Raw genomic sequence first — 6,000 nt, 5'->3', positions numbered from 1 at the left:
AAGTACTCATTATGCAGAATGGACCCCATCATTCTAACATTGGAGTGAAACGATTTTGTCTAAAGAGAATTAGCTGGTCGAAGTAGAACCAATTCTATATTCTATATATTATACTTTCTGTGCCATTTGATGGTTTAATCTACATCTACAACATCAGATTTAATGCACTGACTGCATATTTTGTGTGTTTGTATGAATCTGCAAAATAAATACAGCCAAAAGGTGCATAAATATTTAGAACATGTGCATTTGTCACCCCCAATTAAAACATGAAAGTAGCCAAGGACTTGAAAATTTAAAGATATTTATGCCATTAACTGATGCAGGAAAGTGACTAATTGGTGCTCAAAAATACCCCAGCATTCTTCAGAATGCTCAAAATGTTCTGTTAGAGGACCCACAACCCCCTTGATTTTATATGTGTCCTCCCCAGTGTTGAATCGAAACTTTAGCCCTTGAATGCAGCTATTAAACTACTATTGTGCAGAAAAAGTACAATATTTGCCTTTGACATGTAATGAGAAACAGTAGAAATATAAAGTATCACATATTGAAATAAGCTAAGTGCAGGTATGCTTAAATCCTGAGTGAGTAATAATTACTTTCCACCAATCCAAATAAATTGTGTTCTTTGTCATTTAAGGTGTTCATCATACCTACATGCCAAAGTTGAGTCTAATATACTGTATAATTGACAGTATAAAGAAGAGTTAGTGTTGAGTTATGTGAGATCTAATTAATAGTTTTGAAGGTATAAGAAGGCAAATGTTTTATCATATGAAATAAAATATATCTAAAGTATAACAACCAAATATTAAGGACCTCTATACAGCTATCTATTACTAGACCACCCTTTGAATACACAGTAACAGTATTTAAAGCTTTAGGGGGATTACAAGTGTTGAGGACACCGGAACAGTATCATCCCCGGCTGCGTCCGCTCACACATAAACACACACGCACACACTCTCTCTCTCTCGCCCACTCGCACACCAACACAGAACAAATGCATGTCCGTTTTTTGTCTGTGAACGCATCACATTTGTCTCCACAGTCTTTAAAACCCAAAAAAAACCCTCCACAGTTTTCATGCATCATCATGCTCTCGGGTAGCCATGACAGAGAAGGAGCTGCAGCACTGATAAAACATTTGTGATACATCTCGGAACACTGGGTTGATAAGTAAATACAGCCTACATCGATAATCCTCATGTCACTATGTGCTCTGTATTATGAGAGTTGCACACACACACACACACACACACACACACTGCCAGGTTGTGATTAAATTCTCTGTGGCCTATGATCCGCCTCTAAATCTTTGCAATTTTCATTTTATGCAGCTTTAATATGGATCATAGTTGCTCTCAGAGTGCCCCATCTCCTAATCTGGAGCAATCTGAGCTGAGCCTGGCTGGGCCAACAGCTGACGCTAAGCCAACCAGTCACACTCAACCAGCCAGCAAGTCAGCCGCAAAGCCTCTGTGGGGTTGGTAGGCCCAAAATGCCACAAGAAAGGAGGAGATGGAAATATTCCACAAGATTTTTTTTTTTTCACAAATAGTTAGCAGATATTGGTTGAAGTAATAATTCATGAATGTCTTTTGTATAAAAACAACTGAGCTAAGACACGTGGTTGTCTGACACCGAAAAAAAGGAAAAATTCACGTAGCATGTTGACAATTTTGTAGAAAAAAGGAGATTTTAGTGAATAAATTATTAACAGTATTAAAGTTTAAAGATGCCACTCAGGTTGTTGCTGCTGCTGATAAATACTGTACATGCAAGGGCGTAGCTTTTGTCTCAGCATTTCGGGGACACACATATGAAGCAAGGGGTTTGGGGGTAGCATTAAACACTTAATTTCCTGCATTCTAATGATTTTTTATGCACCGTTTTTTCCTTTTCTGCATCAATTTATGTTGTAAATGTCTACTTTAATGTTTTTATTCGGAGTGGACAAATGCTCATGTTGTAAATATTAAGAGGGATGTGTCCTCCCCACTTATGTGCATATGCATACACATATATCTTGATGTGATTATGATGTGACTGGCACGACTGAGTGTTTGTGCAGAGGTTGACAGAGGTGGAAGGAGGGGCTGAAGTTAGTTGAGGTCGTGGAGCTGCGGTGTGTTTGGGTGCAGTACTGTGTCAGGACATATTAGACACACACACACACACACACACACACACACACACACACACACACACACACACACGTACAGTAGATTTTCTCATGATATTCAGTAGATGCAAGCACATAATCACACACACACACAAACACAGATGACCCTGTTTTTCAGAGCACTGCAGAGGGAATAAGAGGATTAAGTAATTAAGGGTACACTGTTAAAAAATGTATATTAATATTGTAATGCTTAGATCCAGGAAATCCAAACCCGCAGTGCGATCTCTCTCTTGAAATTGTCTAAGTGTCAAACTATGAAAAGAGACATTTATGATATCTCTTATGTAATTTAATTGCAGAAGTGGGAGTTTGCATGTTGTGTGTCTTGTTTCTCTCAATCTAGATTAAACTGTCATGTCAAAATACCAACAAGTAACGAGCTGAAGTGTTGGACCAGGAGCAGGCACCCTGCTGGGACTCATGTAAATAATACTGCTGCTGATGGAGGAAAAGCCACAAACTGAGCAAAGCTAATGCTAGGCTTAACTCTCTCTCTCTCTGCCTCTCGCTCTTACACACACATTTACAGTCACACACACACACACACACACATACACAGACGCTGCATTACATTACAAGTTTGCTTTGCCTTATCTCTTCAATGCTGAATTAACTGCAAATGAATCCAACGAGCTGGGATGATTATTTCTTCAGATGATTTTTGTCACTGGTGTTAACGAGGAGCACGTAAGAGAAACGTAAGAGGGAGAGAGAACATCAGGGGAAGGGGGTCAGATCACCACCTCAGCCCCATGCTTAATCCTCCCAGTGGCAGACAGCAAGACCAGTTAGACATCAGGAAACCCTTATGGACATATTTAGAGCACTGTTTTTACCTTGGTGCCAGCATTTGTCATTAATATGAATGTGACAAACGATTAAAGCATAAAAATTATATGCTTTTTAAATAATATATGTTATAGAAAGCTGGTATAGTAAGATTTTAGGTTGCCCTCAAGCCCATTTTAAAATGGAAAAAGCATATACATTTTCAGTTTCTCTAAAAACCTATAAGTCCTCAAGATATGTCAGTGACTGTTTGCATTGTTTCACCTTTTGTGCATTGTTCATGACATAGTTTATCCGCGTGACATTTGCTCATCCATAATCTGTCTATTATCTGTCTGCGGATGTTCCTCTAACTAATCCATCTTTGTTTCACATTAAAATGTGAAAGATCCCCCTCAGTGCCAGACGCAACCCATCCAGACATCCTTCAAAACCCTACACTTTCTCTTCAAACTGTGCATCTGTGGCGACTAAACCTTTAAAAACAAGTGGTGGAATTCTACTTTTAGTGTCGACAAATCCTCAAGAAAAAGCCCAAACCAACAATGAATTGATGCTGCTGACAACTATCACCTGTGTAGCCATAGATCTATATTGTAGTGTCAGAAGCACATTCAGGAACCACACTGTGGCACTGGTGACGCATTCACTTGTAACAGTGAACACACACACACACGCTGTAGTTGATTTTCTCAATCCCACACAGTGCATCGTCCTGCTGCCATAAAGACTCACTTACACACCGAATGTGAAGCTGAAAATAGTCCCCCACAAATGTACTATTTAGCTATTTTAGGAAATCTGTTTATGTTTGTGTTCTAATGACCGTTTTAAAGATTGATGTCTTCAGTAGTGTTTGTCATAGACGGGGTATAGGACGTCAAACAATTTTGATGCACAGCCTAAAACATTGCTGGTTTATCTTTTTATGGATTTAATAGAATATTGCAGCTACTGCCTTTAAAATCTTGACAACCAGTGTCATTATCAAAGCCACGTTTTGTCAGTTTGCAAAAACACTGGCCCTTCTGCTCCAACTCCAGTCACACAAACTGAAGCACAAATACAGTGCATTCAGGAAGCTTTGAGATACGTTCACTTTTTTCCACATTTTGTGTTGCAGTCTTCAGCTAAAATACTTAAAAAACATTCAACACCACATAATGATGAAGCGAAAACAGGATTTCAGATTTTTTTTTGCAGATTTATTGTAAAGAAAAAAATGTAATATCACACTGACACATGGATTCAGACCCTTAACAGGGATTTGGGGATTTCTGCAGATCCGCTCTTGTTCCGTCAGGTTGGATGGGGACAGCTGGTGGACGGTTATTCTAAGGTCTCTCCAAAGATGTTCGATTGAGTTTGAGCTCCAGGACATTCACAGAGTTGTCCCCAAGCCACTCCTGCGTTGTCTCAACTATGTGCTCAGAGTCATTGTCCACTCAGAAGGTGAGCCTTTGGCAGAGTTTGAGGTCCATTAGGTTCTCTGTCACCTCTCTTACTGAGGCCTTTTTACCCCAGTTACTCAGTTTTGCCAGGCCACTAGCTCTAGGAAGAGTCCTGCTTGTTCCAGACTTCCTCATTTAAGAATTATGGAGGCCACTGTGCTCATGGGAATGTTTTTGTAGCCTTCCCTAGATCTATGCCTGAATGCAATCCTGTCTCTGAGATCTGCAGGGCAGTTTGAGAGGCCGTTTACACGTACACGGTGATTTTGATAAACGGAGACATCTTCCTTCGTTTGTGCCCTTCGTTTACACGCAAACGGAGATTTCTCCTTTGAAAACGAGTCTTTCTAAAAACTCCAGCCAGAGTGGAGATTTTGGAAAACTCCATCCATGTAAACTGGATATAAAGATCAAGATAAATGGAGATAAACGGAGTTATAGACAGCTGACGTCACAGTATGCGCCGGAACTTACGCCTGTGTCAAAAGTGCGACCTATGTTGCTATGGTGACAATGGATACATGGAAGGCTTGAGCTTCTCGTTACACTGCCACCTACAGGTTTGGCATGCTCTTGTGTATATATACACGGGTAAGTGTAAACGAAGATCTTTTTGAAAACGGAGACGGTGAAATGTCCGTTTATGAAAATGGCCGGCCACGTGTAAACGGCCTCTGACATGCACTGTAAGCTGTGAGATCTTATATAGACGGTGGGTCCTTTTCCAAATCAGGTCCAATCAGTTGGATTTACTGCAGGTGGACTCCAGTCAAGCTGTAGAAACACCTCACACATGATTAAGAGGAATGGGAGGCACCTGAGCTTAATTTCAAGTGTCACAGCAAACGGTCTGAATCCTTAAATCAGTGTGATATTTCACTTTCTCCTTTGTAATGAATTTGCAGAATTTCACTTTGTCATAGTAGGGTATTAAGTGTAGTCTGATGAGGGGAAATTTGAAAAAAAAAAAAAAATTATAATATAATAAAAAAAATAAAATTATAATAATTATTATATTCTCTGGATGTATATATTAGATCACTTATTACTCAAGAACAAAGGGAAAAAGGGCACAAATATTTCCTGCCATAAACTGCACCACAGTGCTTTGTGGCATACCAGCAGTATGGTTTAAATGCCAACAAACTTGTCCCTCTGTGTGCTGAGACATTAAGGTCGCTGTCTGCCTGTCAGGAAGTGGAGAAGTGCAGGTTCACCTCAGTGAACATGATTAAATCACACAATAACCTCCTTCCTCTTATCAAATCCTCTTAAGCAGGCTGTATTACATATCTGCCAAACAAAGAAAACTCAATCAGAACAATCAACCAAGCCAGGCCAAGCCCGCCCTACCAGCTTGTCTGATCCCATTGCCGTGATTAAAATGAAAATGGAGCCGGGACATTACCAGAAATCCCATGTTCACCTTATAAGGAAGATCAGAAGTCTGCGTGTGTGTGTGTGTGTGTGTGTGTGTGTGTGTGTGTGTGTGTGTGCACGCGCGTGCACAAAAAGGGGATAATATAAATGTGTCGTGTGTAATTCCCTGGCTTGGATCACAAAACACTG

The sequence above is a fragment of the Epinephelus fuscoguttatus genome, linkage group LG7 (genome assembly GCF_011397635.1).
Source record: "Epinephelus fuscoguttatus linkage group LG7, E.fuscoguttatus.final_Chr_v1".
NCBI classification, from domain to species: domain Eukaryota; kingdom Metazoa; phylum Chordata; class Actinopteri; order Perciformes; family Serranidae; genus Epinephelus; species Epinephelus fuscoguttatus.
This window is presented reverse-complemented; position numbering follows the sequence as displayed.